The following is a 25,957-nucleotide window of genomic DNA, read 5'->3' on the forward strand; positions in this document are numbered from 1 at the left end:
AAACCTTCTTCCAGTAAATGGCCTATGTTTCCTGCTAAGACTTCATTCATTATTTGCTATACTATCTTAGGCATACATTGCATATCCATGAGCCACTACATGTGGAATACTCATTTAGCCCCAACCTCTCCTGGAATAAAACCCTTTAGGACAGCATGATAGCTCTCTGAGTACATGCTGGATAGTTTCAAATTCTCATTAATGCTTTTTATAGTTTATGACTGTACTATATTCTACTATTGATCAGATACTCTAGTTTAAATAGGTTTCTTACTGAGGATTTGTGTATGAAGAAAGAAACACATGTTAGTAGTAGAATGTAAGCACAGATACAAATTAAATAGCAACCTTTGAGCTGGAGGCTTGGTTTGTCAGTCACTTAGATAACCCCTGCTATCGCCAGTGACCCTGTAAGTGCAGATGTTCATATTAAATGTTCTCCATCCAGTATCCTCTCTGACACACTCCATGGTAGCATTTAATGCACTTCACATCAGCCGAATGGGGTGGAACATAAAAGTTAATTTGCAAACTTTCACGTTTTCTGCCATATTTCAAAGTCCATCCAGACACTTTAGCTGAGGTTATTGTGCCAATGGATAGTGCCCTTTGATCCTGAGGAAACCAGGCTTAGCTTCTGCCACACTCTCCTCCTGCTGTCAGTGTGAGCTGCCAAGGGCTGTGCCTCTTGTCCAGGAAAAAAGAAACTGTGTCTTGATTTAGCTCAGTATTAGAGTCCTGGTCTAACGCCTGTGCTGAAGCGGGATGATTACACAGTATAGTTGCCTCTTCACATTTTAGTGACCAAATGAAATGGCAGCCTGGAAGGGTCTGTCCCCCAGTGGACAGGATGCCAGTCTGCCAGCCCTCAACAAAAACTATCAAGAATTTAATGGATCTTAGTATCGTCTTTCTTATGCTTTCTGACATTTGTGATGGAAAACACTTTTAAGTGTGTAATCAATGCTTGGTTTGCTGCATGGGAATGGTTATAATTTGAGGGGAGTTTAAGGGATACTTCATAAACTATTAAGTAACTCATTAACTGGCAGGCTGCGTACTTGGCACCAGAATCCCAGGTAGGCTAAGGTGTCTTCTGACACAGTGTGCCAGAGTTTACAAACGCAGCAAATAAATGTTCATCTAATAGCTCTCATCTCCTCTCCTGCAGATAGCATGTAATTTTAAATGGCAGAGACACGAATTGCCTTTGCTGCTGGACCTTTCCTAGAAAGAGCACCTGTTTCCCATATCACTAACATTAATGCTAGATAAAACTTTCTGTGGAAGTGGAAAATCCATTAGAAGATGGTGTTGTTCTATAAGCACAAACACATTTCCATTTTTTCTTCCCGTTATTTTTTTTAGTCTAAAGCAATAGGTCTGATATAAGGTACTTCTTTCAATCACTGATGGTTCACACCTTTACCTGGAGTTCCTGAGTCAGCTGTAGGATATGTCACTGCTGTTCTTCTACACTCCCTGTGTTCTGCTATCTCAGCACCTTTTAGCTGTAAATAAGGTATAAGGAAATATTATTAGATAGGCTATATTTACAGATAAACTGAGACACGGGGCATCTCAGGGTATTTCTACGCTGCAGCTGAAGGAGGAGCATGAGTGTACATACCCTCATTATCAGCAGCTTCTTAGGACCCTTAACATAGTGGTAGTACATGGGAGCACAGACAGCAGGTTAACCTGAATACAGCAATTGCTTCTTCTCTCTTGTGGAAAGTTGTGCCCCCTGGACTGGAGCTCCCAGCAGGAAGTCCATGCAAAGCCCCTTGGTTGCATGCTCTGCTGTCTTCAGTCCAGAGCTGGCAGAAGAATCAGTAGCAGCTCATTTAAGTCTTCTCTTTTTCATTTGACAGGTTAAGGAATTCTTTCTGCTCCTCTGCTCAAGACAAGCCACCCTAATGGCACAGGAGTAACTGTAAGGTCAAGGTCATAGAGGACTAGCAACAACAGAAGTGTGGAGTTCATAACCATGGCAGGCTAGGGTGAGTTGCCTGAACAGGGATGCAAAAGCCTTTGCTCCATCTCACACAAACAGTGGCATGCATCTTACTGGGGGAAAACAAGACATAAGTGTTGCTTCACAGGGTGAGCAGAAGCAAGAAAAGTCCAAGCACAGTGCAGCTCTATTCACCAAGTCAGTGCTGGGTGAAGCCATGTCAGTGTCTGAGGTGCTCCTTCTGCTACCTGTGGCAACTCACTGCCTCAAATCCCTGCCATTGCATCCCATGACTGCCTATGGATGCTGGCAGGGAGCAGACAAGAGTGGTCAGCTCTGTGCCAGCAGGGAGAGTGGACTGGAGGGCACCAGGTGGGAAGTACAGACCATATTCAAGTAACAGAGCTGTCAGGCAAAGATGCATTGGAAGTATTAAGGCCTGCTTCCTTGTAGATTGTTGTGGTTCATGGGAAGTGCAGAGGGAAAGGAAAATATTGTGCAATATGATTTCATGGTCAGTGTAGGGTGTTGCAGAAAAATTCTCTTGATAAACTGACAACCTGACTTGAACCCACAAGCAGCAGGGATGCCAAGGAGGGCATCTATACTGCCTGTAAGAGAATTGTTGTTTTCAGAAGTGTCTAAGGTGGCATGGAGGTATTTGCAGAGTAAAAAAGGTAAACCAAAAGGTATCCTTTTCATTCCTCCCCTGAATAAAATATCAGTAGAGACAACAAAGCAGCATTTGGAAAAAACTGAAAGTTGTTAACCTTCACCATGGCCAAAGCAGAATTGGAATTATACATACACAGTTTGGTTAGAAATCCCCTCTAGGGTACTAGATTTGTGGCATCTTAGCATAGTCACAGTCCTTTGGTGAAGCAAGAGAAGAGAGAAAAAGAAGCTGCTCAAATTGCCCTGCAAATACCAGGAAATTACCTGCATCTTATTCGGCCTCTGTTGGGTCTTAGGTTTCCTAATCCACTTGAAAGATTTTATAATGTGTACTGCAAACAATTCACAAAAATGACAGTTATAAGGCAAAGCCATTTATTTTACATTATAATGTTCAAAAACATTCCCAGTTGATAATATAAATATTCTCAAGCCCACCTATTGGTAAACTCAGACACACCAAATAGAATAGTAAAATTTATGAGAGTATAGAGTGAAAGACCCTCAACTGCTTCCCAGTTTCTGGTTGTTTTTTTTCAGGTGCACTGGACTTCTGTTTTAAGCACGCACAACCCACTCAAGTAAGTGGGACAGCTTTCCAATGTGTGGTTTAAACAAATGCAATTTAAAATTCTCCCAGATTCACCTGACTCACAGTTGATGTTGTAAGATCCTTAACAAATATTGCAAGACACCTGTTAAATATTTTGGCAAGATTCCCGGTTGCATCTAGCTGATAGATAGTGCATCAGGTTTCAGCTGTATGAAGTATTGGGAGGTATTCTGGAAAAGGCTGCAGCAGCAGGTTGTGAATTAAGAAGGAAGAGCAGAGTTTTTTTCTTTGGAAGTAACAATGTTTTATTGTTCAGATTTTTCTCCCACATTGGTTTGGTTTTGTTGTGAAGGAAAGCAGGTAAGGCTGGAAGGGCCCTCTTGAGACCATCTAGTACAAGCTCCATGTGCAAAGCAGAATCAGTTAGAGCATTTCTGATGAAAAATGAGGCTGGTTATACCAGGCAGTGCACTTGGCATTTCAAAAAATTGCCAGAAGGCAAGGAAGAGGAAGAAAGGGTGATGGGCTAGGAGAAAAGAAAATGTGGCTGGCTTCAAAGACTACTCTAAATGTGCTTTAAGTGCCTCTAATTAAGCACCTTTCCATGCCCGCCACTAAGGGAGGAAACAGATACTTCTGGGATTTTGTATTTTGCTAGGCTAAGTGATGACAATGGAGACAAATGTAAAGTCTATAGTTGTAAAGTCTATAGTTGTATAGACTTTATATAGCTAGAGATAAGCTTAAGTGAATCCTGTACTTAACAAAGGTAGACGGCAACTCTGCAAAACTTTCTGAAACCTATCCTTCAGGCAGACTTCTCTAATGACACGTGGGTACAACTGTGGTGCACAGCAACAAGCTCTCTATCTGGGGAGCTTCATTTGCTAGAATTTCAGCTGCAGAGCAATCACAACAAATGAGCAGCAGATTAAACAAGTGTCACACATGGTGGGTGTAACACACTCAGAGGTGGTGGCTGCCACCAGGCTCCTGGCCTGTGCAGCTGAGATTGGGGCCTAACATGGTGCTTTGAATGATGGATCTCCCAGTGCACTTGGGTGAAGTGAGGCTGTTTTTAATAATGTGTGTGACACATGCAAGATGGAGATCACTGGCTGTTTAGCAATTAGAAGGAAATACTAATATCTTCAGGGACAAATCGGGGGGCTGACAAGGTGGGGCAAGAGATGTGGTGGTCAAATACATGTCTCCACTTGTCTCTTCATGATGAGAGGCCATTTGGCATACCCTTGCAGAGAGTGTTCTAGGAGCAGGCTCTAGCTAGTTGTGCTGTCTTTGCCTCTTCACTTGTGCTGAGCATGTCAGCTCTGTGCTGCAGCATCTTTGCCCTGTGACAACCTGTTTGGTGCACCACCTCCCAGTGGCTCCTGCAGGAGCAAGAGGCTGGTGATGTATCAGCAATTATAGTGAACTACTCTGACCTTGGACTGTTGGTGGTGAGGAGCCAAAGTTCCTATCTGGCAGGAAGTCTAAGTGTTTAAAAATTAAAATTCACTTGTAATTGAAGTGAAAAATTAAAATCTCAGCATCTTGTGTTAAGCAATTTCAGGGAAATGTTGATTATTTCCCCAGAAATTGTTCTATTCGTTTTAATGTTAAATGTAATAGTCATATTAAATATCGAATGCATGGCTACAAAGGGTCAGTGTAAATATTTACTGTAGCATTAACTATATGATATGATTGCAGTGGAATGTTTGGACTCTTTTCCCCATTACAGTTTTACCATAATCGACATGTTTCCCCAAACATTTTGGTTTGAACAAAATGTTATTGATCTTTTTCAAGAAAAACTGTTTTAGTCAGTGTATTTCCAGGCAGCTGTGGACCATGGGGTAGAAGTCAGGCTGACCTTATCCCTTCCAGCATCCTGCAAACAGCTCTTCTCTTGGGCTGCTCTTCCAGAGTAGAGTTTTTTATAAAGTTGGGGTGTTGTGCTCCAGGGGTGCTTGGATTGAATCAAATGCTGTGAAAGGAATCTGGGGCTGCTTAGGAGGAGAAAGGAGAGCAAAATGCTTTTGCTATGGGCACATTAATAACAGAAAGAGGAGATGCTAGACCCCGCTATTCACAGATATTCACACTGTGGTTTTGGAGCTAAATCAATGGGAGTAGGCCCCATGTGCCTTAGGGATCAATCCCTCAATGTGTTGCAGTCTTGCATGGCTGCAACATGCTGGAGTAGGGTTGCAAACATGCTGGAAAATCCTGGACAGTGTCTCAAAAATGCTGAAGTGTCAGTTTGCCTGAAACTCAGGTTGCTGGATCCAAGTTGTTCTGATGGGGTGGGCTGCTCATGCCTCAGCAATCACTGAGCACCCTTGCTGCTAGGGCTCTGTGACGGGCTTGATGGAGTCTTGTAGGAATGCTGGAGCCCTTCTGCACCTGTCTCTTCCCTGTGCACTTCAAGGCTGCTCTTCCTGCATGTCCCTGCCTGGTGGCACCTTCCCATAGGTGCAGGTGTACCTCTCTTGTCCCCTGGGAGTCTTGTCCACCTCACGGGCAGCCTCTGGGCTAGCTCACATCCAGGCTTATCCTGCCAAGGGATGAGCAGCTCTCTGGCTAAAGCAGCTGCCAGAGGAGGAGGTATAGGCAAAGCTGCTTTGTACCAGTTTAAGGTGGGCTTAATAATTTTCCACTTCTCAAAGAGACAAGGTTTTCCTACTGCTCCTGCTGTCTGTGTGTGGTGAAATAAACATCTGTTGGGCAGTTCTAGTTTGCAAGTGAGGGCAATTACCCATGGCACAGGTGTGTTATCCTCTGAAAGCTTTTATTTCTCTCAAATACATGGACATGTCTGCAAATAATTTGAGGTATTGTTATTATATAGCCTTACACCCTATGGAGGATAATTACTGAGCTTTTTTTCCTTCACCTTACTGTATCTTTATTTTATGCACGAGAGGAAAACTCCCACTTATGCCCCTCCCAGTTGCCACATAAAAACTCTCTTTGAAGTGGGAATACAAGTCACAATAAGTTTATTGTTAAAGTAAATTAGCACTGATTGGGAACACAGTGTATCTTTATAAGCCATTACAGTTTTTGGAGAATGAGCCATTAAATTCCAGTAGTTTGGCTCCTGTTTGTGGTTCACTGCCAGCTTGTGTGAGTGTCTGATAAGAATCAGTGGGAGAATGAACTGACCATCTCTTGCAAACAAAACACTTTTTCTTGACCTCTCTGTCTGCAAAATACAGAGCCTTTGGGATTCTGTTTCCTTTCATTGCATCTGCAGATGATTGGAAACATACCTATAAGTCCCAGGATGTTCAGATAGAAAGCCTTGGAAGTTCAGTTCTACATCAAATCCTTTGAAGTTCATTCCCATCTCTGCAAATGACTGATGGAAATGACTGATCATCTGAAACTTGTTAAGAATGTAATCCATTAACTCCCTAGTTGCTTTTGGATCAGGCCCTTGCAGTGGGCTCTCCTGAAATAAGGGACATTCATTTTCTATCTCAGTTTTTCTCCATTATTGATTGGTAGAATCTGAAATGGGACAAAATCTAATTTAAATTTTCTTTTCCTACAGTAATTTAAATAGCCTTTAAGTGGCAGCCTGGCATAAAGTGATGCCTAAAATAGGGCAAAAATAACAAAAATATTTGTGGGCTTGAAAATTCCAAAGGAAACTGGCATTTTTGAAACATGGGCTGGATTGCAGTGCTAGTTTACTCATCTAATTATTTTCTGGATCCTGGGGCTCATCCTTGAATGTGGTAGCAAGTTTTCCTGAACAGGGGGCAGAGGGAGCATGGAATGCAATTGCTAGCTCCATTCTTTCTGGCCCAGGCTCCACTTGTTTTGGCATGTCTTTAGACTGTGCTTTCAGAGCACTCAGCAGAGCTGGATATGAAATCTCCTTACCACAGGACATTCCTATATTTCCCAACTTCCCCATGATCTTTGCAGGAGACTTGAAGAAATTCTCACTGCCTGCTGTCCCTGGCTCAGGAGTGAGCAGTGGAGGGAATTTGCTGACCTGGCTTAACATACTGGTATACAAAAAGCAATGCCAGGATCTGGTCAGCATGGCAGCATCTTAAAATGGCCCTGTGTGCATCTTCAGTAAAAGCTTAGGAAAAAAATTACAACTTTACTACTTCTCTTTCCATGGGCTGTTTAAAGCTGGCACAGGAAAAACCAGAGAGTTTGTCTTTTTTATTGGTTTGGACTCTGAACTCTTTACATGTGCACAAATGTATCTTGGTAGGGCTGTTACACACAGGGTGGAAGAAACCTGGCTTTGCTTATCAAGACCTCTGGTTGCTGTGGAAGAACAGATTTCCACTTTTTTTACAGTTTTCCCTGAGGTGGCACACTGGCGATGGTATGAACACAGAGTCCTCTTAAAATAATTTTGTAAATTTACAGTCTAGACTAGGATACATTGATTTTGATGGATGAAAAAACTCCAAACCCCATCAGACTATTTATGTGTTAAGAAAATAAACCTTCTGAAGTGAAATGCTCACAGCGTTGACTCGCTGTGAGCAGTGTTGAAGCCAATGCCTAGAGTTGATAAAGTGAGTCTTCCTCTGGGCTAGGAAAGCATCAGCCCACTTGGTGTGTTGGAGCAAAGGTCCAGGACTGTACAGTGTGAGCTCGATTTTCTTGGACTGTGACACTTTCTTAGGGCTGCAGTAGTCCACGGTAACTGGCAGACATTGCTGCAGCCCTGAGGTTGCTCTAGTTAGCACTGGGAGATCCACGCAGTGAAATATTTCATGCTGTAGGAACTGAAGTGCTAAATGCAATCCACTTGGGAGCACAAGGCCAAGTAAAGCATTAACACCAGAGTTAAGACAAACTAATTCAGGAATAACTAATACTGTTGACTTTGCTTGCACAAAATGTCACTTTCTTTGAGCTTTTATTTTCTCTCCCAAGAGCAGGTTTAAAGGCAAACACAAATATTAGTCATCTTTCTCCTATTAATTATTGTTAAAGATTTAAAGGATCACAGACTTTGAAGTTAATGCCCCATTCAATGTGGGAAAAGGCAAAGCTGTACATCCCCAGTGGTGTTGTTCTTTCTGGCTGGCTGGTTGATCACAGACTGACTGTCCTGCCTTTCGACATCAGTGGCACATGGTGCTACTTTGGGGCAGTTCTTGGGAGAAGAGGGTTTCAGATGAACAGAACAAGAGAGTGAGCACAGGTGTAAGTGTGCAGCACACTTGCACGTGTGTGCACTTCTGCACACATAGGGGAATGAATGCAGCACAGCTCTGCTCCTAAATCCTGGTATGCCAAGGCCTGCTTTCCTGCCCTTGTGCAAGACTTTATCTTTGTTTATCCTGTACAGTGATCTTTTTCATGTCATATATACAAAAGGACTTCTGAAGTCCTGGATTAACTTTGGAATAAAATTTTGATTTCCTTCAAATGTGAGTGGTTTCCATGCCCTGCTCCACTCTCAAAGTGACTCTGTCCAAATGGCATTGCAGGACATCTGGATTCACATTTGTCAGTTCCAGGTTAGATTTATTAGCTTTACAAAAGTGAAGATGTTTCATAACCCTCTGCCCACTTCCTTGGATAAAGATGAGCAGAGCTATTCCTTTCTCAGAAATCTCTTATTTTGCCTGTGTGATTGACTTTTATCAGTCCTATGCAGATATTATGAGGGAAGGAGTTCAGACTCAGAGATATTAATGGGGATGTGTGTAGGAAAAAAGGACCCAACCCTGCTAACAAGATTTCAGGAAGATTTGAAGAATGGAACAGCTTTTATGAACTTAGTATGTTTATAATACCACATTGAATTTAAACCCATGAAAAGACAAACAACTTGGCTAAAAAATTGACTCTTTTTACCTAATCAGTTTCATTTGCCACAAATGCAATTTTGAAGCAATCAAAGACAGCTATTACTTTGGATCAAATTCAATGAATAGTTTTGGCTAGAAGTGTTGAAATATTCTGTATTATATCCATATAGCTATACATGTATTAAAAAAAGTCCACTCTGTACTTCTCAAAGCATTTCAGTTTGGGGCATTTGTAAAGTAGAGATGGAGGTTTTTTTCTGCAGTGACTATTCAAGCTTAAAAACTCAGATTTATAAATGGATGTATCTTTTCCTGATGTCTAAAGAAAAATGATAGAATATTTTGAATTTTTTTTTTCTTTTAAACCTAGGTGATTTTTCTCAGAGGGTTAAAAAAGGAAACATTTCATCAGGAGCAGATCTTCTTAAGCACCTTCCTATTCATTGTAAAATTTAATTTTTTAATATTGCTGCTGAGCCACTGAAAGCAGCTCTATTTGTAGTAAAAGCCAGGGAAATTACTGCCTAGAAGTGGGATTTGTTCCGCATTACCTCCGTGCTCTGATTACCACTCTCCAGGACATTCTAGGGTGTCTGATGCTCTACTAGCCTGGACTTGCTTGAATATTGTAAGAAGGAAAGGTAAGGACTCACTCTGTAGCCTGGCCTTCCTTTCTAGTACATGAGTGTCCACAATGCAAGTCTTTCCCCTTACTGAGAAGGTCTGTAAAAAAACCAAAACCCCCAAATCAAAATAAAACCCCCATCTCAACTTTGTGCAGTTTGAATGAATTTCCACAACTCTGTTGTGTGCAGCAGTATTTGTAAAACTGGAAAAGCACTTCTCACTCATTTCTGAACTCATCTGCCTCTTCTGTGACAGTGACAGGCTCAGAAATGACTGCTGATTACAATAGGTAGAAATCATGAATAGAGAGGGACTGGGAGGAAAATTGCATTGCAATCTGCCATCCATCCTGGAAAGCAGAAGGGAGATGATGCTGTGCCAGCATGTCCTCTGTACATGCTGTTTAGGGGCAAAAGGGGAGCTGGGCTCTCCCAGGGGTTGATGCTGAGCTTTTGCACCTTTCAGAAATCAGCTCTTGAAGCAAATGTGGGAACATGGTGAAGGCAGCACTGGTTCCCCAGCAGGGCCTGGGGCAGCAGGATACCATCACCTGGCAGTGGGCAGGTTGAGGCAGCACTGGAGAGAACCTCTTGGCACCGGGCAGGTGGACCGGGCAGTGAGAGTGCAGCACCATGTGCTCCACGACTTGGCATTAATGAGACACCTGTTGGAATTCTGCACACTCTTTAAAGACCTTCTGTGCGGAAAATCGTTACGTTTACCCTAATCCTTTGCAAGTGAAAAAGCAAACTGGAATCTTCCCTGCTGTACTTATTTATGGACTTCCTAGGAAGCTTTTGGAGCTATGCAAGTCACCTTGCATTCTGGAAAGAGGTGCTGAGAGGTAGGTAGCTGCTGCAAGCAATGCACTAACTGGAGAATCTGGTGCACAAGGTGGGGAGGGTTCAGCATTAAGGTTTGTTATTTGACTTGACAGTTCAGAGCTGAGTTTTTCCAAGCAGTTTCCCTGTGTGTGTGCACACTCTGAAAAGCACTGTTTCTGTACACGCAGAAGAGAGCTGACACACCATGGATGGAAGTATGCAGTGGAGAACAGCGCTTAGAAAAACAGGCCCGTAAGATTTGGGCTCTATTTTGAAGGATCTTAAATATCTGGCATGCTGAGCTCTACCCAAAAGACTTGGTATGGGACTAGCAGTGAAGAAGTAGACTGAGCCATTCCAGGCTGTGTTTAGAAGTGCTTTTTGCTAGACCAGCTTAAAAGCTGGTGGCTTCCTCAGTGGCAGTAACTTGCATTCTGTGGAAGTAAGCTCTGTATTAGGAGCAGTGTTCTCTGGCTTATGATGCATCTGGACTGGTGGGAAGGGCTCACTTAGGGAGCTTTATTTTTTTCTTCCCAAAGAGACATCAACTGCACATATGCTTTTGTAGTAAATGTCTGCTCTCCTGCTCTAATCCTTTGCCTGCACTGACATTTTATGATCATAGCCCTGATCTACAACCCCTGATGTTTCAAATTTGAAACTCTGGCTCAGCAGCTAGATAATTTAAGTGTTGCTCCTGGAGCCCTGCCCCAGAGAGCTGACCCTTTCTGAGGCACAACTAGGAGCTCTCTCCTGACTTAATGTGAGCTTCACTGGTTTGCAGCAGCAAAGGGAGTGACCCTGCACTCTCAGCCATGGCACTGCTTTCTTAGACCTGCTTAGAGTGAAGGATGGGGAAGACAGCAAAATCAGAAAGGCAGAGGAACTATTCTTTTGTTGGGGGCTGGGATGCCCTACTACTTACTGTAGCTGAGAACAAGCATAGCATCCTCTGTAGTACCAGAGCCAGGAGGCAGCAAGAGAAATGTATAATCTTGTGCCTGGTGTGGTAAGGGGGAGGGGAAAATGTCTTTTAAAGTGTAATAACACCTAGGTTTTATAATCCTGCCCAGCTCAGGCTTGACAATTCTTCCGATAGCCCAAATACTATAAATTTAGTTGAAGATAACAGAACAGATGGGCAAAACATATGGTTTGTAGGTAGTGTGTGGTGGTTGATATTTGTGGTACATTAGGGGAATTTATTTTATTCTCTCTCTTTCCTTGTATAACTTTTTTGATACTTTCTTGAGTTCTTTGTGCCTTTAGGTGAGCTTGGGGCTTCACAAATGTCTTATAACTTAGCTTTGTTCAACCAAATTATCTGTTGCTTCGTAAATCTTCTTTAGAGAGTTTATTGCCTGTACATGTTAACTTCAAGCTCCAGTTTAAGCCAGTAGAAGATGGATCACCTAGAGACCCATCACTTATTCCATCTGTCCATTAAGATTTGTGGAGAACTTGAATGGACAAGTGATAGAATATTGAGACTGCCCTTAGTTTGGCTGCTGTCTCAGCCCTCACCGTGAGCACTGGACACTGAGAGTTTGCCACGGATGCAGAGTGTGACTGAGAGTAGCATGTGACCAGCTGGGCAGAAGCCACATTCCCACCTGTGCTGGCCTTTCCCTTTTGGGACTCAGCTCCCCACCAGCTCTGTCTGCAGGAGGGGACGCCTCAAGCAGTGTGTGCTGCTGCCAGCAGCATTGGATGGCTTCCCTTCTGCTTTTGTTTAGAGAAAGCCTGCCTGTTCTGCAGGGGACTGCTGGAAAAACACCAGAATATTAACCCCCTGATTTACCTGCCAATCTCCTCCTCAGCAAATCTGAGTGTTATGCCAGAGCTAGATACAAATACTGAGCTTTTTATATTATGTTAGACCTAGGCAAGTAAGTTTGTGTTCAGTGCACAAATATGCAAATACTTCAAGTGTTTGCTTATGGAAATCTGAGAAAAGCTGAGTAAGAATGAGTCATGGTTACAGCACAGATTTACATTTAAGGGAAAGGAATGTCAGAGAAATGTAGAGGACACAATACTTTTTCTCTTTTTTCTCTTGCAAAAGACATTTGAAATCTGGTCTTTCTATGTGGCCATGGTTTGAAAGGAAGGTGCATGTTTTTGCCATACTGAATGAGCAGGATAAAGTCTAGCTTCTAATAACGGATGAGATCAGGCTTGAACCAAACTCAGCTTCAACTGTCAGAATTTTCTGTCTGTGAATCTTATCTAAGTGCTGTGAGTTTTGAGACAGGATGCTGAGCCATCCAAAAGTGTCTGCCTTGTTTTTTGGGTGTACTCTTGTGATGTAGGGACAGTGTCTTGGACCAGAGTTTCTGAATATGTTTAAGCCTTTGTTTGTTATCCACTGATCCACCTTGGTTCATCACCTGCATGCCTGCCTTCCTGCAAGGCCAGAAACTGCAGGTATCTGAGCTCCCTCTCACATTCAGTGATAAAATGCCCTGCAGTAGTATTCTCCATGTATTGCTGACCTAATGCATCCCACTTTAGTGAATCTATCTGAAAACCATCTATAGGTTTTTGACCTCAGTTTTAGCCAAGGCTCTTCCCTATTATCTCAAACTCTTTAAAGCAGCCTGGTGGTGCATGATCTGTCATTAGAGATGTCGTTGATCAGGGCACCCTGATCAAAGGAATAAGGTAAATTTTTTCTATTTTGCAAACACTGTAAATATGGTGCCCTGTGCCATAGATGACGTGAAGTGAATGGCATCAAGTTTATCTTGATGAGAAAGCCAAATGTGCCATGGGGAACCAGATGAAGCTGAGAGTTTAGATCAATTTAACTGAGCCAGGCTTGGATTCATGTCCATGCTGCTGAGAGCAGGATACTGAATAGCTGTGTTTTTATTCAAACTGGGAAAAATTGAGCATTACTACTATAGCTGTCTGGAGAGAAGCACTGCAAATTAATAGAAACTAAGGATGTAATCCTTCAACACATTTGGCATTCCTATAATCAGTGTATGCTTGATGTATAAATCTGCTCCAACCAATGGGATCAGTTCTGGGCTCCCATTGACAAGGGTGGATTTCAGGATTGGCTTGTGAAATTGACTCACTGATGTGGATTTGTATTTCAGGAGCAGTGGTCAGCTTCCAGCTGGCAGAAGGTCAGTGTGAGTTGTTACTGAAAGCACAACGGCTAAAGGAAAAGCAGCTAAAACGGCTAAAGCAGCTCAAAGGCTAAAGGAAATTGGAGGAGAAGGATTATCTTGGCAATGCAATTTGGGCCTTTCCAAATTTTAGGATTACTGCAATATGCACATGCTGATCAATGAAGATCCTTAACTCTGGCATCTCCCCCTTGAGGTCGGACTTTAAAATTACAAAATTCTAAGAATCAAAGGAAACTTCAGAACCTCATTGAAGACCCAAAGCTGCAGTTCCTTGAGCAGGCTTGTGACTCCCACGTTAGCTGGGTGCATTATGGCTGCCTGGGCAACCTAGACTATGAGGTAGTAAAGTAGTGGAGAAGGAGTTTTGCATTAGTATCTGTTGATACCGGAGTGAGCAGCACTGGGATCCAGAACTTGAAAAGATGAAGGCTATATTAGTGGAGGATGAATGTTGTGCCATGTTGCTTACTCCATCTCTGAAGGTTTATGGAGAGATGCTGTGGTTGGGGACAGGATGACTGTCCCTGGGGAGCTCTACAGATTGGTCTTGTTCTTTTGCTTGACTGGAGAACACTTCTGCTCCAACACACAGCCTTTGTAAAATCATCATGTATTTACAAAGTCACTTTTTAAACCTAGAGTACATTCTTAGGAAGGGATTCCTGCATGGGCCAGAAGTTTTAAAATAATTGTTACTGAGTTTCTGATGGTATTTTATGTATATATGTATTAGAAATGTTTATTTTGGAAGGTTGCAGGAAGCATAACTATTCCCTTGGTCTTTAAGTGAGGTGTTTTTTCAGCTGTAATAGTGTCTTTTATTCTTAAACTTACCCTTATAATTAAAAGAGCATGACAAACTTCTGCATTCCTAAATGCTGACCCATTTAAGGTGACTGGTTGCTCTTGATGTATTTTTTCCACTTTTCTCTTCCCTGAGTTCCTAGTTCCCAGGTAGCCAAAATTATCTGTTTGCTACTAATAGTTTTTCCACCCCCCCCTGCCCCACCTAGTTAGAGGTTCAACAATGCAGCACTTTAAAATTAACCAGAACCTGATTTTGCTTGGGCTTACACTGGCTGTGTGGCTGCAGCTCCAGCAGGGAGGATGGAATCAGTCTCAATCTATAAACATTAGCTCTCTGAAATATTTGGCAGTGACTTCTTTTAATCTTATTGCCGAAATTTCCTTTGCAGGACCATGAAAAATGTATTTTACATCTGATAGGGCATTTAATGAATCTTTGGTTTACTCAGAGTTTCAATAAATGTGCCTTGCTGAAAACTTTATAGACAGGCCCTTTGGCAAGGGAATGGGACAGAGCAGAGCTGCAGCCTTTAAAGGCCTGAGACTGGAATCACCATTGCACCACACCTGGCTGAGGGGGGGTGGATACCTGCAGTGCAGCAAGGTACCAAATGCCATCCTGATCCTGAAGCAATTTTCATCTGCTGTACACTGTTGTGAGTGACTGCAGGTAGTCTGTGCACACTTTTCTGGGTGGCAGAGAAGATTGCAACTGAGAAGAGAGTTACCAGCACCAAAGGAAACAAAGAGGGAGAAGAATGAATGCTTGTTGGCATCGCTGTGGAGAAACAATTAAATCATTAGTAACAAAAGCTGCAATTAAAGAGGATTTAGCTATTGGCTTCACAGACGGCTGTGGCTCGCAGAGCCCTTTACTCTGGCGAGTGTTTAGTAGCAGAAGTACCCAGGGCTGCAGCTGTCCCCAGTGTCCCCAGTGTACCTCTGCTGAGTTCACCTCTCCCTGAAATCTTTCATGCAGCTGCTGCCTCACAGAGCTGAAGACTTGTAGGCCAGTTTGCTTCTTCTTTCCTTGGATGTGGTGACTGTGATTAGCTAATAAAGGGGCTCCATTGTGAGAGAAATGTGAGCTAGTGAATGGAAGGAACATGTTGACTTTCAATTCCATAGCAGTTATAATCTGTTCAAGACCAAAAATGTCATTTGTTACTAAAGGCTTGTGATTTTGCTGTTCTTGGTATTGTTGCAAAGGCAGTCTAATTATGTCTCTATTTGGACTTATTTATATTGTTGTACACAGGCATCTCGTTCCTGTCCTTTTAAAACAGGAAAGGCCAGGAGAATCTGGTAGCAGTGAGGCTGTCTCTGTCTCTGGGGAGACAGCACATGGGGCAGCCTGTGCTCCCCACAGATACCCTGCCAGCGATGCCATTCTCTCCTATTAGCAAGAATGTGTGACTGGCCCAAGGCGAGGATGGGCCTTGTTTACTGTCAGACCTGTCTTGGCTTGTTTTGGCCCACAAATTATTTTCTTCTTCTCATAAATTTATCCTATAACTTGAATTTAGGCAACAAAAAGTGCATTGGAAAAGGGCATTCAAGAAAGGGAGGAGAAAGTTGTGGGGAACATGGTGTTGATGGCTGGCGCTCAGAGTGAATGGAAATTAGGTGGACAAAGTAAATCATCAGTATCTGGCTGATGCAGAATGTAGGGCATTTATTTTAATGTTTGGAGAGGGATCCCAGGTGGGGGCTGAGGCACAGCGTAAACTCATTGAGGCCGTCTTTAAGTTCTCACTGTATTAGCACCAGGAGCCATAGTTCTGCTGTTACAGGATTTCTGTATAAAAGTGAATCTAAACTGGGTGTTTCTGTCCACCCTGAGTAAAATGAAGGCATAATAAATAAGTCAATAAAATCTGTCTTTGTGAGAAAGTAAAACAGCCCCTTTGTGTATGTACATGCCAACGCCCAGAGCGCCCTTGTAAAACTGAAGCGGCAGCTCTTCTCCCAGTCCCTTCCTGGTGTGAATGTGACAGTAGGTGCAATCTGCACCAGGCCTTTCTGCTCCTGCAGAGCACCAGGAGAGTTAAAACAAAGAGCCAAACACTCTTGAAAATGAAGAGGCAGCAGGAGCTTGGCATCTGTTTTGAGAAAGGAGGAAGTATGAGTAAATATTTGAGGGGAACAACTGTTTTAGTCTTTTCAGGGGCCCAGTCTATTGGGTTTTGCTGAGGCCAGAAGGATGAAGCCCTGTGTTTATCATTAAGACTAGGTACACACGGTTCCATGGATTTTGTACTTTACAGCTGCTCTGGGATAATTTAAGAGAAAAAAATAATCCTTTATGGTCCTTGATTATCAGGTTACAGTTTATTAGAGATATAAAGGCCAGCAATTTAAATGACTCTGTATTAGATTGTCCTTGAAAAAATAAAATTTCTAACCAAAAGGACAGTGCAATGAACTTTTAATGAAACAATAATGCCATTTTAGATGGAACAAGTACGTTATATTTTTACATTTTAAATCATTGAGTACTTCTAAGCAAAGTATCTGTGCATTGTTTATCTTCTTTCTTTATGAACAAAAATATTTTATTGCTAGCTATTATGAACTGCACAATCTCTGTGTAGAGATTATAAAGGACTAGATACAGGGTGCTATCAATAATCTTAGTTAAGGTTTCAGTTCCATTACCTTACTGCACTGATAGCATTCACCATGGATTGAATGACAGTCAAAAGCATGCTACAAGAATAACTGGACAACATTTACCTGAATGAAGAATTATTCTACAGGGCTGTATATCACACTGATTTCTGAATGTATGGCTGCTCTTTACATTGCAGTTTGCTGCTGCCATTTCACTGTGCAAATGATTGTAAAGCTGGAGGGTTACAGAAGGACGCTTGTGTGAAGCTGTATTGAATGCTGGCTGCAGTGGCTTGTCTGTACTTGATTGTCTTCCAGATCTCTGGGGTTGTGCTCCACCTGTGCCAAAGAGTGTGTCGTCTAGTGGTTCCCATCCTTTCCAGAGCCAAGCCTCATGTTCGAACCCTGGCAGTGTCCCATGCTTCCTTGGATTGAGCTCCAAGTGGATCATGGCTTGGAGTCCTGCTTTGCTGCTTGCGCATGTACGCGTGCACCTGCTTTTCGATGCGAAGTGTTAGCAAGTACAGTTTGGTGTGTTAATGCAAAATCTGTTGGAGCAGGTTGCCCACCTGAAGTCAGTTTCTTAAATGTGCGGCAACCACATTTCTGCTGTGGTTTCTGGAAACCCTGCTGCAGTTTAAAAGGGAGAAATAGTACTGTTTCCAGCTTTTTAGACTCAGAACTGCTTTTTGAACTAGTTTTTTTCCTTTTAGACTGGTAATTGGGCTGGTTTGTGAACTGTACCCTCTATACCCTGACTCCATTCATGAATATATGGGGTGTACTTCAGAATAGTCTGGGGCTTCTGTACTCTCACTACTGTCCTCGGAGGTGTTCTGGTGGAAATCTCTCTGTCCCTCAGATCCCTGAGCACGGAGAAAGGTTTATCCTGTCAGCAGCTGCAGTATGAGGTGTTAGTTGTAGGCCTGTCTCTAGAAAGCAAGGTTCAACTATGGTTTCTGGATAGTACTGAGGGGGAAGCTGTGATGTGTTGCTGGACTTCTAGCAGAATATTGCAAGTCTAAGGTCCTGTTTTTATTCTAATGTTTAAAGGAATGTTGAAGATATTGCCATGCAAATCATGAATATCTGGATTTCCTTCACACTTGCTTAATTAGCATTGTTTTTCCGTGCCAAATTCTAGCTTGAGTTGAAACCATGCTGCAGAAAGGCAAATTATCTTGTGTTTTCTTTAGCCCAAAAGAGTACACAAAGCACTGGAGCTCTCCAAACCCACATCAAAGATGAACTTACCCTCCATTGCTCCCGACACATCTATCAAAAAGGGTAAGCATTTGCCACTGCGTGGAGAGATACTTAACTTCCTGCTAATGTACCAAATTACTTTTCCCCTTCTTGCTTGGAAAAGACACTTGAAAATTAAACCTGTGTGGTCTGGGCAAAATGCAGAACAAACCTGGGTGGCAAACAGCTTAATGGAGAATATCAGAGCAAAAGGATGTAAGAGAGAAAAGAAATGTTCTGAAGTTACTAGTTGGTGGCAGTGTCTTCAAATCTGCAGTGAAAGAGGATCAGCTCAGCAGGGAACTTTCTCTGCTGCTACTTACTGTATCTGTGAAGGAACAAAGTGTGGAGGCCTTTTAAGTACTGCAGAAATCAGGAATTTGTTTTGCCCAAAATCTGTCCCACTCAATTACTGTCGGGCTGAGAACTGGACTTTGCTCTGTTTGCTCAGTTCTAGCCTCAGGCTCCTGTAAATTACTTTGATCTACATGGATCCCTGAGGATCTCTTAGCATGTGAGTTGGGGTCCTCAGCCTGTTCCATGAGATGGGAAATCATGTCTTACTGGCAGGGGTCTTGCTGCCCCTTCTGATAGCAGCAGTCTGGTTCACACTCATAATCACATTCCTGGTGCTTCTCTGAAAAGTGGCTTTCCAACAGCGTAACTACAATTAACTATGCACTGTAAAGGCCACAGATGAAGCCAAATTATTTAGTTAAATTAAAAAATCATATTATTACTTTAAAAAAAATGTATTTTCTTTCTAAAATCATCGCCCCAGCTAAGGTCTATGGCATTTCTGCAAACTATGACCAGCTGGGGTTAGTAGCCATTCATTGTACCCGAGGTTATAATTTCTCAGCAGGGTTTTTAATTTTTTTTTTTCTGTCAGAAATTTCCTGTCTTTAGGTCTGTGTTGCCTAATGATACTGATCCTCAAATGTCAGTTGGCATACAGGAGTGCTCCTCTAGGTTACTCAGTTTTTTCTGCAAGCAGAGTGGGAAGCTTTCTGTCAGTTTTTTTTTCTCATAGAAAATAGACTTTTCACTACATATATTGGCCTCTGTCAGGGAAATATTGACTTCAGGGGTTTTTGGTTTAAAGTTTGTTGGCATTTTTTGTTTATTTTTAGTTACCTTAAAGCTTAGAGCCAAAAGTTTATATTTGTTTTCTGTGTGGGAAATAATAGTTATTTTGCAGGTTCCCTACCTCACATTTTTTCACCAGGAAAATATTATATTGTGAAAATTGATGGAGAAAAGGGAGATTAGCAAGCCCCATTATTTTCTGCAGAGATATAGTCAATTTTTCTGTAGCTGAAATGTGTATTCTCTATGGTTGGACTATTTTCTCTGGTGGAACTTACTTTGGGGGAATGTGACATTTTCTTGGGCCCAAGTGATCTCTTGGGTCCCTTGGGACTTTGGGTCTTCAGTCCATGTATCCAAGGCCAGTGCTAACCCTGGGTTTGTTGTGCCTTCACAAACAGCTTCTACCACCAGCAGCTTTCCTCCACTAGTGATGTGCTACAGGTTTTTATGGGAAACTCAGGTGAGCCAAGCAGGCAAATGAGTTCTTTGGCTCCTGAAGCAGCTCATAGCTTGAACTGTTTTAACTGTTTTGTAATGCAACATTTTTGCTTTTCTGAATAGAGGAATTTTGATGCCAATTATTCCACAGGTGTTTTCTGTAGGCCAACTTGTAAAAAAAAAAAAAAGTGATTTCTGTATGCCAATTTAGCAACATACATTATGAGTACTGTCATTTTTCTTAGGATTAAGACTGTGCTTTTCAGTTAAGGGAAGAGCCCAGGTTTACACGATGGAGTATTTGTGATTTAGCTTCCTGGTTCCACTGCTGAGGATTTACAGTACTGTAAATCTAGACTAACATCATCTCAATCCATAGTAAGGTAACAATATTTATTTCTCTCCATGGAGCTGTCCAGGTTTATTCCAGTGAGAATAAGAACAGTATTTGGCCCTTTAATATCTATCTCCAGATAATAAAAGTCATATGAGGGTTTCACTAAATATTTGGCAAACCTACTAAAACAAGCCCAACAAACTATGCAGGACGTAGATTAATTTCCTCCACCAAGCATCTGGGTTCAGCATTATAATTAGCAGCAGATCTAGTGATATGCCAAACAAAGATGTTTATGTCAAATAGCTATTTCTGAGAAGGAAAAAAAAAGGCAGAGAGAAAGGGGAGCTTAAATTAATTGAATGTCATTAAATGAGTCCACATTGCTAGCCTGAGTGATAAGCAGTTACTGCCAGAGGTGTTTACAGATGGCAGCTAGCAAAATTTTCAGTTACATTATTCAGCTTAGTTAATGACTGTATAGGCATTGCAGGGGCGTGGGGGACTTTAATCTGTCTTCACTTACTTACCTCTCCTAATGGCTGCTTTTCCCACTTGAAATTTCTTTTGATCTCTTGACATGTGAATCACACTTGTTCACTTGGATTCACTTAGACTTTTTAAATCAGATCTGCATGCTGAGTGCACCTCACGTGGGTGACAGGCAGTGCTTAGAAAAGTTGGCATGGGAGCTTCCTCAACATGTAGCTAAAGCAGGCATATGCACAGCTCAGTGAAGTTTCTGCATCTCCTGAACTGCCACAGCAATGTTCTACATAAGAAGAGAACAAAGTTCCTGTTGGTATTTTGGAACCTGTAAGTCCCAGTTGCTGCCTGAAACCTGGGAGGAGAAAAGAATGACTTATTCAGACCTTCAAAGAAGTTTGAATTGAGCTCTGCTTTAGAAAGAGTTACAGGACTTTCTGTGGACTTGATAAAGGAAGCTCTGATCTTCCTGAGATTAGGCAGCCACTCTATAACAGCAGCAGAAGTGCAAAGAGTTTGGGTAATGTGAAGGAATTCTATGAATTTCTAGAATGACTGAATGAAATCACTGTCCAAAATGATCAAGAATAGTCTGAAGACAGATTTGGCAACTCTTCTAGACTGTTTTACCACAAAATGACCTTGGGTTTATAGCTGTGTCACGATAATGTTTGAGCCTACAGTTTGTGTGCGAGGGCTGTACTCCACCAGTGGCAAAGGATGCTTTCCCTTATTTATAATCTAGAGATATTAGACATCATAAAAAGTTCAATATACCAGTGTGATGATAATATATCTGTTGTCTGCACTACAAACTTCCTAGCTAGCATTATGGGATTATTTGTCAGGCAGTAATTAGAATGATGCATTTTAAATCTTCTGAAACCATGCCAGGAAGAGAATTGCTTTCTGTTTTGAGCAGTGTTAGTAGTGCAGCTGGAAATGCTGCCTAATAAAAATACTTCTAAATATCTCTTGGTCTGTGTTTGGTCACAACCTGCCCAAGGAATACAGGCAATCTTTTATGTTCATCTTGTTAGGTTGAAGAAGAATTATTTAACAAGTGGTCAGTGCTGAAGTGGGAAGCACATAGGGAAGAGTCCAGATTTTAATGCCACTGAAGTGAACTGCAAGGAAATCAAAACGGTACCAAAGAACCAAATACTCAAAATATTCAAAGGGATTTGTAGTTCTGACTGATCGTCAGGGTGGAACACATTCCCCTGACCCCCAAAGACACAGTGGATTTGAGACCCAGAACTGGATCCTAATTTAGAGGACAATCATACTGATCAGAATGTTTCTTATCAGAGCTGTAGTGCAGCATATTAAAAAAAGGAGATCTTTCATATCTGTGATTTCTAAGTATCAATGTAGAGATATGACCAGAAGATTGGTTGACTTGTCTGGATTCAAACTCTGGCAGAATAGAGATGAAAATTAAGTATTAAATTTTGAAACAAAACTTAAAAAGGTAGCTTTCATAATATTGTTTACTTAACTTTTTATAAGGAGCTCTAGTCATTTGTGATCAAAACTGTTATGCCTACAAAGAAAGAAATATTTATTTCATTTGTTTATAACCTACATGCAGGAATGAAGGCTCTGGTCAGGTCATGCTTCTGTGACTGGGGCATTAAGTTACACTAAACTTAGATTCTAGCTATATTATCTCCTGCTCAGGCTTCATAGTAGTAGTAGTCTATTAATCCTGTAATTTAGAGAAAGTTGATGAATGAATAGATACCTACATGTCCTCTTTCCTGCCCAAAACAGTGAGATAAACACTTGGTAAAGTAAAATAGAAATAAATTTGTAAGTTTAAAATATTCAGATGTTATCTTTTGGTCACCCTAGCATTTCTCAGAGTGAAGGTCAAATTTATGTGTGGCTGTGTTCTCCACTAGACTAATCTTGCAATTGCTGTCTTTCCAATAACTAGTTTTTGGGAAAATTGTAAAGGTTTGTCACACATCCTTTATACTGAATGCACGTCCTCAGCTAATGTAAAGTAGACAGCAAAGCCCATTTATGCTCATTTACTGCAACCCTGGGCAAGACTGAAGGAGATTAAGAGGAAGTCATTGTCCCATAGAGTAGAACCAAACATGCACGTTGGAAATGGTTTCAATTCTTAGCCCAGTTTTGTTGTTCTGCTCTGGAGTCTGTGTGCATGGGTGTCTCCAAAGGTGAGGATCTATGTGCTGCACTATGAAACTTGCTGTCACTAGGAAGCATTTGCGGGATAAATCCATCTGCAGTCACTCTTTGGCTCTTGATCTGGAGCTGGCACACTGTTTAGATTCTTAAATGTGGCTCCTGCCCTAACACTGAAATCTTTCTTGGGGATATACTTCCCACTTTCACTTTGGGTTATGTGATCTCTAAGATATCTAAAATTGTTTCTGTGCTTTTCCTCTTCTTTCCAACCAGTTCCAGATAAATCCTGCTGGAATCACAGTGAGGATGCCCACAGGTTTTTTCCCTTCAAGCTATGGGAAAGAAGCAGCAGGCACTGCTAGGGCCAAGGCTGTTGCTGGCTGCTGATGAACGAAGGTCCTCTCTCACTGCCTGTTCTTGCACTGATGGGTTTTCATGCTCCCATCTTGGCAGTGCCCTCAGCCTTGCAGCTTCTCAGAGGCCAGTGCTACCTGCTGGGGTGAGGTGTGGCAGCTCAGACATGTCTCCTCAGGACCCTGACAAGCAACAGCATTGCTGGAAGATAAGGATGATGTTCATCCCTGTGCTCAGACAGAGACCCTGTCTCTGCGTCTTTGAAAGGTAAAGGGGAGAGGTGTCTACTCTTTGTCTTTCTTCTACAGGGCAAAATGAGTCCCAGTTTGGTAGCTGGCATGCAGCTTCATTCCTTCTGTTTTTTTTTTTTTTCTTCTCATTTTCTCTCTGTAATGCAAAAATAGTATCAGTAACACATTTATATCCTCCAGGAAAGGTAACATGTGGACAATGTTGCAAAACTCCAGGTGGGAGCTGTGGCTGTCATACAGAAATGACATATGTACAAGCTACCAAATATACACAGAAGCTTTGAAGGAGAAAGGTGTGATTTCAGAGAATATTATTTCGTGATTCCTGAGAAAAATGGGAAACCAGGTTCATTGCCCCTCATGGGAGTTTCAGTGGTACTGAATTACTTAACAGTTAGCTCTGAAAGTCCTTATGTGAGGTGAAGGACACCTTGATTATGTCTTCCCTTAGTAGATGTGCATATTGCAATGTATCTAGGTACAAGTGAAGATTAGGTTTAGTGGTAGCACAAGAGAAAGGCAATACTGTCTTGAGAGAACTTGCTGTGGTCCCAGTCCCTGGGATAGCTCTGAATCAGTTCCTGCCCTGCAGAAGTGCTTCTTCTGATCCAAGAGCCACTGTCTCCTGCCTGTGTGTCTCAGCCCTGCTGGCTGCTGAGCCTCCTAGTCCCTGTGAATTCTTGCCTTCAACATGTGATGTAAGAGTGGCATGGAATGACCAAGGCTGGAGTGACACAATAGATGACTCTATCCCACCTGGCCTCTCACTAGCTGCTGTGTGATCTCCTGTTGCTCAGAGCTTCCTCGCAGGCAGGGACAGCTGCATGAGATGATGAGGAGCTTGTCTTTCCAGTGCCGCTTCCCTGCAGAGCTCCTGTGGCAGTCAAGAGCCTGCAAATCCTACCCACAAGGAGCCTTGTCTCCTCTAAAGCTCTGAGCATATGCCTTGGCAGTGCCTTAGTTTGGGGACAAAGCCAAAGGTGTGTTTGGGTTCGGACAGGGCAACTTGTACCTCAGTTTGTTGACAAGTTACTTGTGTGCAGAATTATACATGGGAGAACTGGCTGCTCAGCAGATTGCTCTGAACACTGCTCCATTGCTCCTAAGACATTAGACATACTTGCCCTAAAGCCCCTAAGGAGTGCCATCTTCTTTCCTGATTCCTGACAAGCCAGGGCTATGGGGCTGGACAGACCTGTGTATGCCCAGCCCTGCTTATCTGCTGATTGACAGCAGGGACATTTTGGAGCTGGACTGATGAGAAAATGCAAAAGCCTTTTTATTTTTTGCGGAAGATTTGTAATGAAAGTGTTTTGTATGGATAGAAAATCCTAAGTATTTTTAAAAATTCACAGCCAAAATCTTTCATCCTTAACCAGAAATATTCCTGTTGGAGCCAGTGTCTGTCTTCTTTATGGGAATTGTAGCTATATTCTCATTCTTTTATCTACTTAGGACTTTGTAATTGTCCTGTACCTTCACTGATGAACTGCAGCCAGGGATTCTAGTAGTGATAAGCTCCTCTTTTTCACAGGCAGAGTTCTGTGATGAAGCATGAAATATGGGCAGCTAACCCATGGAGGAGGTGGGATATCCTCCAAACCCCAATACTGATATGGTGCTGCTGCTCTGGTATGAATTTAAAAAAATAATCTTTCTTATTTTTTCTTCCTTGCCCACCCTCCATCAATCTGGAAAAAATCCATTTCAAGAAAAAATAAAAATTTTCTCCAGAAGAGAAAAAAGCAGTTGATAAGGAGGAAATATAATAATTTTACGGAGCCAGTTATACAAGATTGTCCATCTGTTGGCTCTTGTTCTGTCAATGGCTCCCTGGTAGTCCATCACTTGTCTGTCATTCAACAGAGTAACCCCCACTTTCATGAGACGTGGCAGTGAATTTCAGGCTCACAGCAGGAACTGGTGTGTCTTCACTTCAGCGGGAACAGGGCCCAGCCCTGAGCTCGTCCCACTCAGCCAGATACTCTCCAAAAGTCTTTTCAGCACAGATTTTGGCTTCTTTCAGCTCATTCTGCATATACACATTGGAGCATAAGCTAGCTCCTTAAATAAAAATCAAAGCAAAGCACTTGACTTCAGAAGAATAGGAGACCCAAAAGAAAAAAAAAAAAAAAAGAAAAAAAAAGAAAAAAGGCCGCTTAGGTAGTGAGCTGAGCAGATGCTGTAGGTTGTTATAGCAACTTGAGTTCTAAAAACAGGAGAGAATACCCACATGCTGCCACATCTACTGAAGAACCCACACTCTAGATTTCAAAATCCAGGCATTGAGGAAACACTTATTTCCTATTATTAAAAAAGACCAAAACACACACACACACACACACACACACACACACAAAATCCCCAAAACACCAAAAATCCCAAGCACAAAACAACCACCTCCTGCCCCCAAACCGACAAGAAATCAACCAAACCAGCCAACTAAAAACCAGTGTGTAAATCATCCTCAGAAAAATCCACATACATTAACCTGTGAAAAAGAAGAGCTCTTTTAGATGCTTCGGAAAGGCTTATGGTATCATTTGTTATGATATTTAAAGAAGTGTGTGCATGCCTGTGTGCCCACATGT

The 25,957-nt window shown here is 42.1% G+C and overlaps 2 long non-coding RNA genes across 2 annotated transcripts; both read left to right on the top strand.

The window, feature by feature from the left end:
- The first annotated feature begins 1,675 nt into the window (after positions 1–1,675).
- On the top strand, positions 1,676–17,681 carry LOC137477321 (uncharacterized). Its single transcript, XR_011000930.1, has 3 exons — positions 1,676–2,007; positions 3,173–3,297; positions 17,322–17,681. It is a non-coding gene; the product is annotated as an uncharacterized lncRNA (long non-coding RNA).
- A 4,292-nt stretch (positions 17,682–21,973) lies between these two features.
- LOC137477323 (uncharacterized) lies at positions 21,974–25,696 on the top strand. Its single transcript, XR_011000932.1, has 2 exons — positions 21,974–23,363; positions 24,885–25,696. It is a non-coding gene; the product is annotated as an uncharacterized lncRNA (long non-coding RNA).
- Positions 25,697–25,957: the final 261 nt, after the last annotated feature.

The sequence above is a fragment of the Anomalospiza imberbis genome, chromosome 7, assembly GCF_031753505.1.
Source record: "Anomalospiza imberbis isolate Cuckoo-Finch-1a 21T00152 chromosome 7, ASM3175350v1, whole genome shotgun sequence".
Lineage (NCBI taxonomy): Eukaryota > Metazoa > Chordata > Aves > Passeriformes > Viduidae > Anomalospiza > Anomalospiza imberbis.